Genomic DNA, 19523 nt, shown 5'->3' with positions numbered 1-19523 from the left:
TTTTCCAATAGGCTGTAGTATGGGGCTGTAATGTAGGTCTATAGATTTATGTTTTAGGTTGTGAACTTGTGAGGAATGTATAGGTCTGGCTTTGGAGTTTTTATTCTTGTTCAAATAGGAGAAAAAAAAATCCTTGAATACACCTATTGGATTTAATTGACAAGTCCTTCAGATGCAACACACTTGAGATTCTTGCTTTATTTGAATTAAAAAGCTTCTAAAAAGATGTTTAATCTAATGGATTGGATAGACGGAAAATGGAACGATGATTCAGTCAATGCTACTTTCTCTTAGAACAGGTGTAAACGCTGAACTACATCCTATCGTTAGTGACCAGGTATACAGGGCTGCCATGGTGATGAAAAATCATGAATAATTGGAACATTGTGGTGATTGAAAATGGAAAAGTTGCCTCAGGTCACACTGAGTAGATGTAATTTTCACAGTAGAGCATCGTTAGTAAGCCTATGATGAATTTGGTGAGGGTGGTCATGTAGGTGGTTGCTAAGTTACTATTAAAAAAGAATGGTTAAAGGAATTGGCATAGGTTTGGGTGGTAGGGTGGTATTACGATATACCTGTATTTAGAAATCCCAAAGTTACTGTTATCAGTACCGTAAAAAACACAGATGCTCATCTTTCGATGCAACAGATACGTACAGATTTGTATATCGTAGTGCACAGTGTTAGCAGTGATTGGAGCTTAATTAAAGAGAAAGTCAAAGAATAATGCGCAAGTTAATGCCACAAAAAACTAAATTCTCCCTCAATGCGCTGTATGCTGTTGGAGCAGTGACAAGGCTATCGATTTAAAAAAATAAATAAATAAATAAAAATCTTTTTAACTTTTCAACAAGAAGTTGTGCCCTCGCTTTCCTAGCATTCAACACCGATAAGTCTGGTTAGGCCATCTCTGCATCTTCATCCGGTGTTTCATTGTCTGTGGTGAAGACACTGGTCAGCTTCGGCAAATTTTCTGTTTTGAAAGACTTTCTGTCTTTGATTTTCTTCCTTTTTGTGGCACTGCTGGGAAATGATGATCTCATTGTTTCATATAACAATAACATAAGCTAATGAATACAGTCAGAACATTATAGCTAGCTAGCTTTTTTGCAGTATTTAATATATTAATGTAGTGACTCTTTGTGGCCAACAGGGGGCCTCACATAAACAAGTGGTGTAAGTATTCTTATGCACTACCACTGGATGCAGGGTAGTCGGTTGCAGTGGTAATGAAAAGAGCTATTTGGCTCATTGAATAGGATGAAGGGCATAATTTGGTGCGAATGGTGAACAATGATAGACAAAATGATCTAATTTTCAAGTTTCTCAATGAAGCCTCGATGAACCACAGCCAGGGTTTGAACTATACACAATGTTGTCACTGCTGAAACCCCAAAGGAACAGCAGTCGATGAGTGAAAGGTGCAAAAAGCAAAGGGGAACCTCGGCACTCTCTTGAGAGTCTCCGACTTTTCTTACACCGTGGTTTTTCTTAGCCAGCTGAGATGATTGGTCTTCTCTAGAAGAAATGGGTTCCCACTTGCTGCACGATTGGCCAACCATTAGTAGAGAAGGGGACATTGGTAGCATTGCTGTTGTTCCTTACCTGTGGGAAAACAGACATGGGTGGATAAAGTATTGTTAAGAAACATCCTTAGTACATCCTGTGCTTGGTGTATGTAAGCAAGTTCTGTAATATATATGCATAAAACACAATGTTTGATATTAATATTCACATTCTTAGTTACAATTTTATTTATGCCAGTTTTTGGTCAACTTTCACATAGTAAAACAAATATACTTTGGGTGTCTTTTAATGTTTATCATACTTGGTAAGTCATAGTAGGTACCCACAAAGTTGCCGATATTTTTTGCAGTTATGTTTGGGGGGAATAGCTGTACCAAATAGCTATTTTGGATATTCCCAGATTGTTTACGGACCTAACGATACATGAAGGATTATTGCCATTACTTTTTGGCTAGTAGACTGGTGAGGTGCAGAATGTTCTGTTTTTTGTGCTTGATGGCATTTTACGCAATGCTGCCCACTTAATGATGCTTAGCTGGCTTCACTCAATGATGAAGACATAAAGTGATGGAGGAAGATGGCTGGGCTGATAGGAGATCTTAAGGTAAAGGGGGGCACCTTCACTATTGTAAAGAGCAGTTATAATTACCCCCCCCCCCCCCCAACACACACGCACACTCGATGATTTGTTCAGTTTGAATTGTTTGGATTTTCGAGTGCCATGTTTTGCATTCTCAGAAATTCAGAGTACATTATTTCCATAATTAAGAAGTAGAAAGCATATCTTAAGAAAGATCTAATACTGTTTGAAAGTAAATCAGTAGCTGAAAAATCTATTCCACTGTGTTTGCTTAGGGATAATATATGATGAACTAGATCTCTATCTGTGTCAGTGCTGCCAATGTTGTGTCACTGTATTGGATCAGGAGGATCAAGTTTTTCATGTTTGAGTGACTCAACAAGATTTTGAGTTGTATTTGTCATTTGTTAGCATTTTTAAGATCAAAGTGTTTTGAAGAGAGAATAAAACTAGCACTAATTATGAAGCATGAACTATTGCTTCAGTACCTCAAAGTAATACAAACAACAACAGGATGTTGCCAAGTCAAAAAGATTAATAATCTGCTTTGCCAATGGTAACATTAACAGCAGAATCAGCAAGCACAGCTGTTTAAGTCCTCTACATCCTCTGCAATTCAGAATACTGTGTTTATATTCCACTGGGACTAAGGATATAATGTATATCTGCATGCAGACAAACCCTTTCTATATGTGTTTCGATCTCTTACAGCATTTCATAAGTCTTTTGATTTTTGGTTAATCTTTTATCTTCAAATACAATTTGCATGATATGTTTTGGGGGTTTTACAGCCCCAGAGATCATGAGAGGCTGGAAACCGATGTCCATAATTTGAACAAGAACTTTAAGGTGTCCCTAATGACAAAAAGGAGACCTCAGGCAATGACAATAATAAGTAAAATATTTCAGGTATTTTTTTTCTCTTTTAAGACTGTCCTTGACTGTGTGTTGACATTTTTATCAATGGTATGCAATGTCAACAACAGTCCATTTGAGTATTACTACAGAAAGATTACTAAAATTTAACTGCATCATCTACACCTTCATAATGCATTTATAGTGCATTCTTAGAACATTCATAAGCAGCATGAAAGTATACCTTGTCATGTCTTAGTGTTGCCTCACAAAGTGTTCAACGGACAGACAGCTGTAATATACATCAGTAACAAACATTATCATATTAGAATATAATGTTTGTTATTAATGTATATTAAAGCTGTTAAGGTATTTTAGGATGTTGCATGCTGCTTATGAATGCATTATGAAGGTGCACTGAATATTTTATGAATGTATTATAAAGGCATCATGAAGGTGCAGTTAATGTAAAGTGTTACCTAAGATTCTTTCAGTTATTCAATAGGTATGCAAACTTTGTTAGCATTTATATGAAGATAATCATGGAATACACTTGAAAAGCTACTTTGTTTTGAGGCAACCCTAAGTCCTGCTCAGCATACTCGTGGTCATAAAGCATTAAATTGCACCCATGGATGCGACTACTGATTCTGTGATTGACAGAATATGCATTACTAAGCTATTTCAAATAAACATATATCCACTGGTTTATTTTAACTGCAGTATATGGTTTGATTTGATAGTGTGTGCTTTTGAAATGTAATTTATGGTTTTGATTTGTGCCTTGATTTGAAAATCAAAATTTGTCACTTCCTTTGTCAGCCTGACCCAGAAACGTTTTAGTATTAAACGCTGTTTAAAAGCCCCATCACCCTGTCCAGGAAAAGTGTCTGGTGGGTGGATAGATGGTGTTAAAAAGAGTACAATCTAAGCATTAGTTTTTTTCCTGCTTAACAAAACCACAGATTTTTTCCATTATGGCGGAATACACATGCAATGATACATGTATGAATTCACACAAACAAATTTGAATTGCATACATCATTCTCATGCACACATGCAAATGTAGTCACATATTGTTGGATTTGCCTGAAAAGCTTCTGTTATTTTATGTAGCAAATAAGAACAAGTATCATTTGTGGTTTTGCACACAGTTATGGTAATAGATACCTCATTGTCCAGACAGTGTTGTTGATCCATTTTCAATGAGTCCGTAAGGTTTGGTATCTCCAGCCAAATCATCTTTCACAGGTTTGTGGTTTTGTTAATACAACGAAAGAGCCCAAAATGTAGACATTATGAGCGGAAAAAGATGGCATGTTTCAGAATTTGTTGAACATTCACGATCTTTTTATTAGCAAGTGTGATACAGACACATTACTGCGTTTCATTGCATTTTGAAACAACATGAGAGAAAATGTGTTTATACCTATAGGTGTACTTTTACATACTAATGTTTCTTTTTTTAACAAAAATATGTTTAAAGTGGTTTTGGAGAAGGCGGAGTCTCACATGATATGTGTAAAAATTAAAGTGACGATCAGGATATCATTTCTGCATCATTTTTATTGTATAGATCATATATTGTGTGTTCAGTACTATCTGTGACATTATACGAGTATGAACTTGGGTATAGAAGGTAGAGTAGAACCTGTCTTGCAAGAGAAACACTGAGCTTGGATTTTTTTGGAATTTATTATAGAAAACTTATGCAGTAAAGTATGCAATACATCTACCTTTTATTTCATTAAAGTTATGCAGTGCTGCTGACATTGTGTCTTACTAATTTGAGTCTAGATTTAGGAAAACATCAGGTTGATGCCATCTAAAGAAGGGTTAGTTTAGTTTTTCGTAGGGTTAACGTTTCCAAATGACTTGGACGCGAGATTGAAAGTGAAGGACGCGCATCTAGTGGAGGGTGAAAATGTAAGAGAACGGCCCTAATGCAGAATCTCATTACGGCAACTGTCAGGATTCTTCTATTTTACCATCAGCCCTCTTATTCCGTAAGAGCTAAACTGTCGTCTCGAGTGAGTGTACCACCAAAGAGGCATTTACAAATAAATGAAAAACGTCACAATTGATTTCACTCCTCTGGGACTACACCGTGTCAGCTTTGTCACAAACTGTCTTTGTTGTTCTCTCTCTCGCAGGTCCCGCTGCCGGACGAGGTCGATAGTTTTTGACGGGTTCGGGCCGTCTTCATTTGACCCAGGGTAAGCCCCCAGACAACAACCTTCCATTAATATTGTCGGAATGTTTCTCTCTTTTTATTTTCTCATGGTGCAGATGGTTTTTCTAGCAAACCGAAAGTTTACGTTGTTGAATTGGGATTGGAGGCAAGAAATAAGGAAATGGAAAAATGGCGTGCCATGCTGACTGACTATAAGCCGAGCACCTTTAAGGATTTTAACCCTTGAGCCGCGCTTTGTATGGAATACTTGCTAGCTACCAGGGCAGGCGTTAAAGAAGCATTGCTCCTGCTCTTCCTTTGCTTATTCGGAGAATACATGCACCTATAATTTTGAATCAACAAGGGATAGCAGTGCATTGCTCTAACAGTTCCGATGATGCAACCCCAGAATCGCTACATTGGTACCTACTTGGCATAGGATAGCAGATTGCAGAAGTGAGTATTGGCATTGAGGAATGTAGCAGCATGCTTGTACAGGCCAGTAATTACCAAACTAGCCATGGTTTATAGTAGAATATTAACATGGATTTGGATTCTTAGGTAACCGACAGCGTAATTCGGTTCAATTTTACAATACATTTTTCAATGCGGTTTTCCTGTCTTTTTTCCCCCTATTTTTTCTTGTTCTTGCAAATTAACATTGGTAGACTCTTTTAAAGCAGTTCTTCCTTTATACTACTTCATAATGCAGTTTTTTTTCCAGCTAAGCTATTGTATTCTTATTTTTAAGCGACGATGTATGTCCCAATCTATTTCTGGTTAATACATTATTATGATTGAACAATTTTGAGGTATTAATGGCTAACCACAGCTTTTTTTTTTTCAATAACTGGATTGTTATACGTTAGAAGGATAACGTACAGAAGTAACGTTACTTTTAAAATGGCCCATGAGCTCATGATTCTCAGAAGTACTACTTTTTAAGTATACCAAGAGCTATGTCATATAAAATACCATAATTTTATTAAGGCCACCAGTTAGCCTGGATGGGTTTCTATAACCTATATTTTCACGTCTTTGTACCGCATATTTGTCAGCATGGGGAGGTAAACTGTCATTCATTTCATGTTAATTGTATTATTGTACCTGTTTCAACATATGCAACTGCTATCTCTCCTTCAAGAAAATGTTTTCCAGTACATACAGTTTTTGACCCTTTTATTTAGCTCATAAAACCCAATGATTTTTTTAAATTCACAATTGACCATGGAGGTATTTCTCAATCCTTCAAATAATACTACTTGCAAATATATTTATAAACCTGTAAACAGACCTTTTCCTTTTTCTAATAATGCGTTAATTATGAAACTGTCATTTCTATCACAACACAAATACGTTGCATTGAATAGTAAACAATGACACTGTAAAGTGCTATCTAAAGGTAAACCCATTTTATGTACGCAGAATCAAATCTGATGAATAAAAATTTTGACCTACCTAAGTTTAGAGTCTCTAGTATATTCCCGAGGACCCAAAGGAAGGTACATAACAGAACTACGACGATGCGTTCTTTTCAGTAAGCAATGCTTGAGCTCAGTCTTACAAGCAAAGTGCCAGTAACCGCTGAGAGTCTAAAATGTGGGAAAATACAAAGAGAGCAGGGGAGAGAATTCTATAGAAGAGGCAGAGTGTGGTGGCGGCTGTTCTGAGGTCGGTATATTTAAAGTGTGCTAATGATGCATGGCGTTCAGTCAGGAAACTGCGGGCAGGAGGCAGCTGTTCTTAAATCTGGGAGCCAGGACACCTGTTGTGACCTTTCCTGTCTGTGAGGCTGGTGTTGAAAGCTGAATGGGATCAAAAACAAAATCCACTGTTATTCTAGACTTCCCTTTTTAGATGCCGTCTTGGGTACATGTATGCAATTTAGGAACAAAAGAGAATGACATGCCTTGTCTATTTCTTGCGTGTCCTCTGAGGTACAGCTATTTAAAAACATACCAGGAACGCGTCGTTCCTGAAACTGTAGCTGACATTCTGGATGGGTGTATATAAATGTTGCAAAACGAAAACAGATTTTTAAGTATTAATTTCATTTAACAGACAGATTTCATTAATCGCCCGGGGGAATTAATGGCGGTAGCTTCACATGATTGAGTGTTTGAATGAGTGGTTGGGGCTTGATATTTATAAACCAAGAATTGGTTCTTTCTGCCTGGCTGGATTTTTGAGATTGTGTTTTTTTTGAGATCCTTGAATTTGGAGTGGGAGAGATTGCTTGTTTGTTTGTTTGTTTCATTGAGATCATTGGGATATCTTGTCTGTACACCACCTTTCCCACCATGTGAGAGCCTGCGTCTTTGTAATTTGTTGTGTATATTTTGTTGTATATTGATGGTATATGCTTCTTTTTTATTACGCTGACGGTGGCCATTTTGGTTGTGATTTTGTAAATATAATAAAATGGACAGCGGTTGTACTTAACATTCACTCTCGATAACATCTGTCATGATAGATTTTTGACCCAAAGGTTCCTGGTTGAGGTACCAGACTGGGTTTCGGTTAGAAAGGTACTTAAGCTGATATGAACCTTGCTATAAAAGTAACTTCTATGGATAACATGATTAAGTGAAATTTGAAATACATTAAATAAAACAAACAGAAAAAAAAAAAAATATATTGGCACTTATTCATGCTTTGAAGGTAACCGAAACACAAACACTAACATTATACTAAACACAAGACACTGGGTGAACATTTGGGAGCTCATAGACAGCATAATGAAGCCTCTGTTAATACGATTCTGCCTGGTTCTCAAAGGTGTGCCCTTCTTATTCACCTGGAGATGTCGCCGTTTTTTGTGGTATAATGTAAGCCATTTAGTTACGCTGAAAAACATGTAGAGCAGTGATGTCCAGCCTTTTTTCAGAGAGATCTACCTTTACAATGAAAATATTCCGGTGAGCTACTGAATTGTGACAGTATATTTTGCCAACAGGTGGGGCACCCCTTGGTATATTTTACTGATGAGGAAGGAATGGAGGTTGTATTGAGATTGATTGATTAAAAATGTCTTAGTGATCAACCGGTTGGGCACCACTACTGAGGTGTTGGGAACCTCAACAGGCCCAGTTGCATACAGTGCATTTCAGAGAAGATCATAATGTAAAACACAATGCTTGTCTTTTACCACTATACCACATACAATTAATTTTATCTGACTTTTCACCATTTTATATATTGTATATTTCCTTCAAAATTTCTGTGTATTAAACAATTTCTGCATTCCGTTTAAAACCTGTATAATTTTCTATTCATTAATACTAGTAATACTAATAATAGTATTCCTTTAACTTTTAGTAATTGTTACGTTCCTTTGTTTCAGAGTTTTGTAGATTAATTTGCAAAAAATATCTTTTGATTGGACATTCAGTTTTAACATGCATAAGTATGTACACAAGCCTGCATTTGTAGTAGGCTGTGCTATAGTAAACATTTCTGACCAGGACTTATCTTTGACACTGATCTACGTAGAGCTGGGTGATATGGCCAAAAATGTTAGAATGTTCATATAAGTGAATACGATAATTATCACGACAAATGCCAAATAGTTATCTCTTTCTATTTAAATTTTTGAAATTGAAGAAACCAGATGATCAGTCGTGTTTTTAAATTCTTCTTTGTAGTCAGAATGTGACAAACAATTGCCAGACAGCATTTCACATTTCAGAAATGTGAGGTAGAAGTTGAATCGCTTATTTTAGTGAGCGCCAATAAAACTCCACTGCTTGCATTCTTCCTAGCCTTTCTGAATTCTTTGTGGTTTATTATACTATGTGGTGTTCTTGTGGACTAAATTTTACGGTGAACTTTCATTTTGGTTCTCGCTGGATTACCCTTGTTAGACAGGTTGCTTTGGACTTACCTGCTCTCCTGATGAGTTGCCCTGTTATTTTAACTGTTTTGTCTTTCGTCTGTCTCCCTGCCCAATTTCATTGTCTCATTTGTTCGTTAAACCCCCTTTTGTGTTTCTAAGGCTGTTTCATTGCTTATGTTCCATTGTCTTTCCAGACAAGCAGTCACAGTGAAAGTAACCCCATTTCATTGTGATGAAAAACACAAAGAAACCCCCACAAAATGTGGGGGTTAAATTATATCGAACTTTTATCAAGCATCTGTTATATTGAAAACTTATATTGTTTTATTACCCTGCCCTGTGTCTAAACCCTATTTGGTATTCAGAAATATCATTGGTCCAGATCATGGTTACCAGTAGGGAAAGCATATGTCTGTTGGGTAAGATGAACCTTATCTAAAAAAAAAAAATGGAAATATCTAAAATCTCTTATCTAAAAAAGCAGGCGCCATATCCTATCCATAATGAAAGGTAATCAAAGTAATCATCTATCATTCAAATAGTAAATATTTCTGTCATTGCTCACAGTATATAAGAATTGTACTCCTACTGCCTGATACTTAAGTCTGTTTAGTTCTTATATCTTAATGGCAATTATCATATCATTTACAAATGAAGAACTAAATGAACATACTAGTCTACTAGGTTTTTAAATGGTTACAATAGCACATTTTGACATACATGAAATCATTTGCATTTGACATTAATGAATAATCACCTCTACCAAGTATCTCAAGTTCATAATTTGTACTTCAATAGTTACTAAGCTAGATTGGGGCCCCTGCTTTGCCTCCAGTATAGACTCCGTACCCTCAACCCTGAATAGGACAAGCAATTACAGAAAATGGATAAATGGATGGATAGTAACTGAGCTCTTACTAAATATATATACTCCCTAAGTAAAGTGTTCCAGAAAAAGTGTATAAGCTGCAGGATGGAAGCCATAAAACAGTCAAAAACGATAGTGAATTGATACACTGTTTCTTTTTAGCCAGTAATCCAAAATACATTGTAGCGCCCATTAACCAATTCACCACTGGAGTTTGCATATTTTTTGTTTATTTTTGTGTTTGCAGTGTTGTGCTGTTCAACCAGTCTCTGTCCTGGCCTTTAGCAATCTAATATTCTCAGCCTAATTCCCATTTTGCATGGTTCAGTTTGCCATTCCAAATGAAGGGATTCTCATCAACATGACATGAAACCATTTAATTTACCCGAATGCTACTAGCTGCTTAGCTGAACATTTGAAATTTGTGACTGACAAGTCCTTCTCCCGAATGTTCACAGGAAGGGTGATTTAGTCCTGTGAAGCAGTAGGAATGCAGAAATTCTATCTGGAATAGTAATTTCAATTTTGAATAATTTCAGACTTGTGCCATATAATTAAAACCCTATAATTAAAACTATAATTAAGACTTCCAATGGTGTAGCCTCCACTAACCTCAGACCAGCACCTGGGAGGAGTTTATGCTGAAGTTGTTCAGAAGCACACTGAGGGTGCATGACAGAATAGTTCTAGGAAAGACGACTACCTGCAATTGGCAGTTAAATTCAGCTTTGTTTTGTTGGTTGGAAAAAAAATCAATGGTTTTATGTTTATGGTTTATCTATTCCCACACTACTTGAACTGACATGCATTACATATACAACCACACATGCATGTTGTGTGTGTGTGTGTGTGTGTGTATCAGCCAGACTGTATAATTGATATTTCTGTATTCCCGTGGGGAAATTCTCTGTACGCCTCCCCCAACTCTGTAGACAGGAGTAAGCTGGTCGTGAAGGGTTGCCACCTGCGGCACCCAGGGAGCTGGGGGTCAAAGGCCTTGCTCAAGGCCCCTCTGACGTGCCGAAGCTGGGTTGGAACCGGTGACCCTCTGACCACAGGCACACAGGCTTAGCCCACTGTAGCCCACTATGTAGCCATTACATAACTTAGCCCACTGTGTAACCATTGTAACTCTGTATGTATACTGCTCACAGAAAGTCTTGAGACACATTAGTCAGTAAACATATTGGAAGTGTACTGGTTTTGTAACAAAAATCATTACTTCATTCTTTATAATATACACTACTCACAATAAGTTAGGGATATTGTGAGAGACTTAGTGGATGTCATACATACGGTGTTTGTTACACTTCAGACATTTTTGGGATAGGGAGGCAATTGTATTGGGGTGATAGACACACCTCATTTTGGTTTTTCCATGTAATGGTCTTACCACAAGACAACCTTTTTCAATGTGGCATCAATTTCAACAGTCTGTGGGGATAAAAAGCTGGTATTGTCAGCAAGTCATTCCAAGTTCATCAGTCAAATAGCCATGAACACACGACATCACTTAACGGACGACCAGCGCCACCTGGCCATGGCGCGCCTTGGGGTCGGTGGCAGACAGTCAGATGTTGCTCGTGAACTTGGTGTGTCTCAGTGTCATCAGCAGACTTGTATCAAGACACAGAACTACTGGCAGAATTCAGGACAGACCCAGGAGTGGAGCCCCACGAGTGACAGACCGCAACGATGACCAGCACCTAAGGACCACTGCACTCAAACATCGTTATGCAACTGCCACACAGCTGCAGGCCCGTTTACGAGATGCGCGGGGTACTATGGTTTCCAGACAAACCATTCGCAACCGACTCCACCCCTTTGGCTTGAATGCCAGACGACCGTTGCAGGTGACTTGACTGACACCAAGACACCGCCGTGAACGTTTGCACTGGGCACAAGACCATGTGACCTGGACAATGCAGCAGTGGTCTACCATCCTGTTCACTGATGAGTGTCGGGTCACCTTGCACAGAAATGATGGCCGTCAGCGTTGCTGGAGACGGCAAGGTGAGCGATACGCTGAGGTCAACATGGTCCCCAGGGTTTGCTTTGGTGGAGGAGGTGCAACAGTCTGGGCAGGCATCACCAGTCAGCGCAAAACAGATCTGGTTATTGTCCATGGCTCAGTCACTGCACGTTCTTACCTCAGAGACATCATTGAACCCATCATCATCCCCCAATTCCGCCAGCACACCCCCAACTTTCTGTTCATGGATGATAATGTTCCACCACATCGTTGCAGAATTGTCACAGCTCGACATCAGGAAGTTGGAGTGCCTCATATGGTATGGCCATCAATGTCCCCTGACCTGAACCCCATAGAGCACGTCTGGGACCAATTGAAGCAGAGACTGGATGATCGTACCCCACCCCCACGTGACCTGGCAGAACTGCAGGTAGCACTTGTGGAAGAGTGGAACGCATCGCCTCAGAACATCATCATGAGGCTAGTGAGGAGCATGAGACGCCGCTGTCATTGCGGCAAATGGAGGAAACACCCGCTACTGACGTTGTCAATTTTTGTTATTTGGGAATGTCCCTGTTATTGCCTAAATCTTTGGGGTAATAAATATTAAGCTAATAACATAATATTTACGCAATAACATAAAACACACACACACAAAAACATTTGTGTTTAGTATCCCTTTGAGAACCAATAACTACAGTTGCAATTTATCATAAAATGGAAAGAACAGAAATAATGTCAGTAAAAAAAAAATTGACACAAAAAATGTCTGGTGGAAGATAAGTGCAGGTTTGTTAAACATTGCTAGTCCATGGACTCTTATGAAACCAATAGTTTTTCAGTATTTTTACTGAATTAAGCAAAAGTCCCAAGACTTTCCTGAAGCACTGTATGCATTTCGAACCATAGACACCCGGAAAGAAATTCACTATGTGGCAGTTCCGTCTAAACAAAGGAAATGCTGGGGATGCCTGTTCTGTCTGAAGCTCAGCTTCTTTCTCCCTGTAATTGCTTTTCCATCAGTACTGTTTAATTGCTGCTGTAAACCAGGGCTGTCAAACTCAAATCACACTCTAGGTCTCGGACCGAACAGGATTAACAAACAAAATGTTTTTTGAACATAAATATGAATCGAAACAGACAGGATACAATATTTTTAACAAAAAAATAAACTTAAACTCAAAATATTTTTCTCTCCGCAAAATATCTCCTGTCAAAATGATACAAATTCAAAATATGAATATGAGGCAAAAAAAACCTGAAAATAGAAATATAAATTGTACTTTTCAGTGAAAGTTAAAATAATAACAAATCAAAACATTCCATTTCCTTTGCTTTTATGCCATTCTGTCAGAGCTGGATGTTTGGCATCTTTTCTTGCCAACAATTTCGTTTATGTTTGGGGTGAGGTTCTGTGTTGTGGAGATTCTCTCTCAGCCACATTAGCTCCACAAATAAGATACACAGGTTAACCGGCAATGTCAGTAAACATATACTCAGCTTCCCACCGGTTTTGTTACGTTTTCAGAATCAACTTTTGTTTTGGCCATTGTTAGGGGCTAGCTTTGACTTGAAATTAGGCTCGTATACATCCACAGACGCTTGATTGATCTGACGTAATTGATGCGCTGCATTGTGGGATTTGTAGTTGGTTATCAGCCCTTCATATCGCCGGGCCATTAAAAAAAAGATATAAAATGATCTTGTGGGCCGGATGTGGCCTGTGGGCCTTGAGTTTGACCTATGTGCTGTAAATAATAGCTTGTCCTTCACAATCACTGTGGAATTCGGCACAGGACAGGTCAAAGTTTACCGTGAGCACTCCTCATGACCTCCACTGGCTTTGTGACATCATTCCATTTGTTTGGCATATTACAGAGTAGTCTCTCTGCAGACCCTATCGAGGTTGGTATGCTCAGAATGTACTGGGTGATCAATAGCATGTTTGGTGGATCAGCTGCTTGAAATACAGCCATACCCCTGACATCTTTGATCATTTTTGATCTTCCATTGATCATCCTTCTGGTGTGTCTTCAGGTCTCTACTTTTCAGGTTTTTGGTTCAATAGCACTCATCAGTGTTCATCCATGTTCAATCTGCTAGTGACATTGGGGTTTTCACAGACTTTTTTAAGATCACTGCAGCTGAGCTCGCCATCATGGAGAGAGTGATGCTGTGGACAGTAAAGCCTGTTGCTACCAAAGCATTTTTTGTGAGGTATCTGTAGCAGACGTTTTCAACTTGTCTGGTCATGGCCGAATGTATCTGTGGCAATTTTTTTTGATGGGGAGGCAGGGGCTGGCTGTGTAGGCTACGCTGTATGTTTCTAAATGCCATGTTTGTGGTAAAATTTCCACTGAAATGAAAATGTCGACCAGAATTGGCGATGATATTGACCCTTGATCCACAGAACTTGTCATATTTCCCCTGTGTTAGTTTGGCTTTAAATGAGTACATGATGGCATTTAACTCTAGATATGTGGTAGCACTTGCAAAATTACAGAAGAGGAGGTAAACCACCACAACATCATCTTCATGCTGTACCCCGACAACACTGGTGCTGAGCTTTGGCAAAGTGCTGAATTTCCTGGAGCAGTCATCCCCAAAGCTGATGAGGTATGACAGTGCAGAGCAGTTTCGCACATGCAGTGAGATGGCTGGATTGAGGGAAAGCTACAGTGTCTTCTTGTGACATGCCGTGGGACTTCTAGGAACTCAGTGTCACAAAACTCACAAAAACCTTCCAGTGGCACTCTTCTTTTAGCTGACGTACAGAAGTGGCTGAAATATTCTTTGAACTGGATTCTCAACATCCGTGGTGAGGTTGTCTAATACATGTTTGAGTGTGTTATGTACATTAGGGCAGTTATCCTGAAGATGATTATTTTGGCTTTTTTTTTTTTTTTTTTTTTACAAAATTATGGTGACTGAGTTGTCAGTGCTGAAACCTGTCGCTTGACCCAAAGACAACCCAAGGTCTTCAAGAGTGCAGTATGCTCCACACTATTCCTCCTGCAGATTCATTGGGATTCTCTGTGAAATCAACCATTTCGTTCATCAACCCACTTTCAGATGTGAAGGAATTCAGTGCAAGGTGATTTTTTTTTTTCTTTTTTCTTTATCAAAAACATCAATTTGAATAGAAAATGGAAGGAGTCCTTCAGATGTTAATATATTTTCACTGCATCTCCCACTGTCTTTGGTGCAAGGACACCATTTACATTTGCAATTGCATTTTTTTTTTGTCCCATAAGACTTTCTTTTGAGTCTTGAAAGATCTTCTGAATCAATCCCGTAATAGTGTGATACACATCAGTTAACTCTCCAGCTGTTACCTGGCGCAAAGGAGTCATATTGAGCAATGTCTACGGCTTAAAGTAGTAATAGTATTATTAGAGATCCCACAGATCTGATACCTGATATACTGGGGCGATATCAGCCAAAAATGCTGAATCACATATGGGGGGGGGGGGTGTAAGAAACCAATCCAATTACCCATCACAGATGGTTATAGCCTGAAAAAGCACAAAATTTCTTGTAGCCTTAGTGCGACTGAAGTGAGGGTCACATGATAGCTAGTTGTTCAGGAACGCATGTATGTTGGAGCCAGCATGTCAGTTGTGGGTTAATACAGTAAAAAATACATTGGAAATTGTCATTTATGTAATGTAAACTATTTACTGTATGCATTTCATTTTTTTATGAATCGTAAAATTAAGAAATGTAATAGTATTAACCTTCAGTCCAGAATCTTGGGGAATGGATGTGATATTATCAGCTTCATTAATTTACACTGAATCGATGGCCTAGCCTAACATTATAAATGTTTTCCTCTATTAGGAAATGATATTCATGAAAACTTATTCTATCAGATTTAATCAGAATGGTAGGAAACATCAGTAAACAATACCAAAGTACCATATCTGCCTCAGGGGAAATGAGAAGAGGTGGAGATTTCAGGTCCAGAGAGTACAAATCCAGACCAGGATTTTGTTTCAACCATCCACTTGAGTTCTCTGTGACTGTGACTCTTTATGCTCAGCTGGTTGGTCGAAACAAAATCCTGGTCTGGATTTGTACTCTCTGGACCTGAAATCTTCACCTCTGGAAATGAAAGGCAACAATAATTTTACTATTTTACTTACCTACTTTGCTATTTTGCCTACTGCCCATCAACAGCACAAGCATGACTATCGTCTGCCATGAGCAGGCAAAAAAATAAAAAATAAATCGGTGACACACTGCAGTTTGCCTTATCAGGATTCCTAAACGTTGCAGTTTAAAATTCCATACTCTTTCAGATTTGCACACAATATTTGACATTTTATGACTTAAATAGATTTTAAAATCAAAATGTTACATGTCTGGCTTTACTACATAAGCTTCCACAAATCCTACTCTTATGTTGATCAAAATATGTAGCTTCTCTCTGTACAGTGGATGCTGCCACTAGACACTAATGCTTCTGCCGCCTTACTCATGCTCCAAATGTCAAACAGCCTTACGCATGCTTTACATTTCGCTTTCAGATCACATTCGGGATCCTTAGGCAACCAGTTACAATACATTAAGCAGGTGAAAACTTGCATTTCCCCATTGTGACCATTCTGATTTGTAAGGTAGCCTACAACAGACACTAATCAAGTATGCAGTACTCAGACATACTGTCAGTCCCTGGTTTGTGGCTCTTCAGTGTGCACATTGCGTATACATTCTGCCCCTGACAACAAGCTTACATTGGTGATTTCATTAAAAACTTAATTCTGTTTCTTTTTATTTTCTTAGAATACAAAGTAGGCCCATTTGTTACAGTAGATTGGAATCTGAAATTTTCCTAAATTAAATTCCATACTTTTCCATACTGTGTAGGGACAGTGCTTGTGTTCGTCACCCGGGACAGCACTGACCCACTGGTATTTTTGCCTCCCATTCAGGCTTATTTCGACAGCCTCTTTCTTTTCATGGGCAGACTTGTACTGTCAGACTCTTAAACAAGCCGCGTGACTGAGTCTGTGTCTTTGTAACTATGGGGACGATGATTTTGAAGTGCGGTCTCAGCAAAGAGTGCTTGCTTGTCTGTCCCATCCCAGTGCGTTTGAGCTTCATTGCTCCATTTGTGAAACTTTTGGTTTTATTCACTTTTATATTAGGCTATTACCACCATTGTGAAGACCTACAGTAGTCTATGTATGAAACAATGTGTATGAAAATGTGGTACAAATTGTGTCCTGTATTGGTTTAAAAAGGAACACAGTATTTTTCAGTATGAGACAATCCTGTTAAACATGAGATGAGTGACAATTCTACCTTTGTGTGAACATGTTTGGCTAGTTCTCCTGATTCTGAAACTGATCCAGCAGCCATTATGTTAATAATTTTGGCTTCTTTTTAACATGTTTTTGAAGATGGTAAATTTTATGCTCAGTTTTATATATATATATATTTAGTATGAAAAATTGCAATTACAAAGACCTTTTAGAGAGACAGACACAGAGAAAGACAAAGAATGGAAGAAACTCTTCTTCCTCAGATGAATGTATACATCTGTGCCATTTATGTTATAGAGTACAGTAGTTTTCCCAAAGTGCCGAGATATTTTCGCAGGATCGATTCAGGTGAAGTGGACCATTTAAATTTTGTGATGCTGAGCAATGAATGCATCAACAGCCAATTGCCAGAACTGTCCTTGAATTATTGCTGTGACCATTTTTAGCTTTAAACAATAGTATTGATTTTTCTAACACCATTCATTTGCTATCCCTGGAATGTCGGATCAGTGCTACTATACAGTAATGGGTTTGACATGTAACTAGGAAGAGAAATGTGATTGTATGAATAAGTTGTACTGGTATTTTTTAATGAGGTGGCATACACACTGGTTGAAACAAGAAAAAGATTTTTTCATTTTCATTAACACCTGATTAATGACACTTCGCTTGCTTAAGCTGAAAATGTCAGATGCAGTTGGCTTGTGGTTTTTAAATGTTGAACAAATTTTTTATATCTTTACTAACATCCTTAACCAAGCATTTGGCAACAGATACAACAAATATACCATATTAAAAGTTATTTATCAGAAGAAAAGAAAGAACTCCTGTTTTGGTTGTAAAAGAACAGAGTGATAATTTTTGGAAAATCTGTGGCGTGAGGTGAGGTGAAAGGTCATTCAAGATCAGCTGATGTTTATCTGAGGCATGCGGAGAGCAGAGAGACATCGGGGGGAGTCAGTACTGTACCCAGATATGACAGACGTACTATACATAGTAACGTATAACTACATAACCAGCAGCAGCAGCTGTACTATTTGTGGTAAGCTAGCTTAATAATATCGTACAGTAAATGTAGAATAAAATAACAGGTCTTGAACTTGGATTTAAATAAGGGAATGTTGATAGGTCTCCTTTCATTGGCTGGCTGAATGTTCTACAAACCAAGAGCCTTGAATGGTGTCTGTTCAGCCCGCGGCTCCTTTATTTTGTTTGAGAAATTACAAGATGGCCGGTACTCAGTGACCTGGGAAGTAATGTACACATTAATTAGGGGACTTGGGAAAACGTGGGTCAGTGCTTCACAAGTCCCTTCTGAGTGTGTGAGGAAGCCAGTGAATAGATGTGTGAACAAGTGCAATGCGGTCATGTGTTTTATTTCTGCTTTAACTTCATGCTTCAGTATTTTAGAGTTGCTACAGGGCAGAGTGTGTGAGATCCATGCTTCCTGAAATTAAGCCATTCGGTAGAACCTACTACACATGTATTCGTTCTCTGTGTCTTGTAAAACAAAAACCAGCCTTGTGTATTATATTTTTGAGCTGGGTTAAGTTATCATCCCTGACTCAATGCTTCAGAGCCTGACAACTGGAATAGCAGGTTATAATAGTTTCTAAGAGTTTTAAAGCATTCTTTAAATATTACAGACTAGCACACATACTATTCTACCCCTCATGTTTCATTAAGTGAATGTCCACGCTTTTAAAAACGTAGCTTTTTCTATTTCTTTTGGCCTTTCGTCATTTGGACTCCATCCAGGGTGATGACTTTTAGAAACTCCGTTTTCAGGGTGGATGCGTAAGCTGGGAAAACTGACCTTTTGGCTTGTAACATCAGTGTGTCTGCCGTTATCTTTTTTTTTTTTTTTACCTTTTTCAGAAAAAATTCTGAACGTCAGAACGTTCAGAATCAGAATTAATTTTTTTAGCCAAGTGTATTTCCATATGAGGAATTTGCGGTTGGTTTGGCGTGCTCTTTACAGTGTGTTGTAGTGTTTTCATGTGGACAGAGAATTTTTTTTTAATAATGGAGGAAAAACACGTTTTTAAAAATACCCATGCACGTGTGGACAAGGCCTAAGTAAAAAGTTCATTTAATTGCTAGCTTTAAAATGATGGACTGTTCTGAAACGTGAGGAATATTCTTGTCCAAGAACTTTCAGATGGGTTTTCAGCGCAATGTATGCAGCAGACCTCTAGAATGAACCAACTTGCACAGATGGATAATACGCCTTTCTTGGGAATGTTCATTCAGAATATCATTTATATATTTTTGTTTACTAATATGATGTACAACTTTTACAAGCTACAATTTATGTGCCTTTATGACATTTAAGGTGTCAGAAGGTGTCATTTAAGGTGAAACTTCTCATGTTATTTAATCAAATTTTCTACATTTTCCACAAGTGAGTGTGTCGAAAATTTAATCAACTGCTCAGCGGTTA

General features: G+C 38.2%; 1 protein-coding gene and 1 long non-coding RNA gene across 2 annotated transcripts in view; one reads left to right on the top strand and one right to left on the bottom strand.

The window, feature by feature from the left end:
* Positions 1 to 19523, top strand: part of LOC125708416 (inactive N-acetylated-alpha-linked acidic dipeptidase-like protein 2) — a 210567-nt gene that overhangs the window by 10918 nt on the left and 180126 nt on the right. Inside the window, exon 2 of the mRNA XM_048975923.1 lies at positions 5119 to 5181. The gene's annotated coding sequence lies outside the window, so the exon portion shown is untranslated. The remainder of the gene's footprint in view (positions 1 to 5118; positions 5182 to 19523) is intronic.
* Positions 246 to 8291, bottom strand: LOC125708444 (uncharacterized). Its single transcript, XR_007382478.1, has 3 exons — positions 6597 to 8291; positions 4136 to 4207; positions 246 to 1608 (listed from the first exon to the last, which is right to left on the bottom strand). It is a non-coding gene; the product is annotated as an uncharacterized LOC125708444 (long non-coding RNA).

This window comes from Brienomyrus brachyistius, chromosome 15 (genome assembly GCF_023856365.1).
Source record: "Brienomyrus brachyistius isolate T26 chromosome 15, BBRACH_0.4, whole genome shotgun sequence".
NCBI lineage: Eukaryota > Metazoa > Chordata > Actinopteri > Osteoglossiformes > Mormyridae > Brienomyrus > Brienomyrus brachyistius.
The sequence above is the reverse complement of the archived record's forward strand: the minus strand, read 5'-3'. Positions and strand labels throughout refer to the sequence as shown.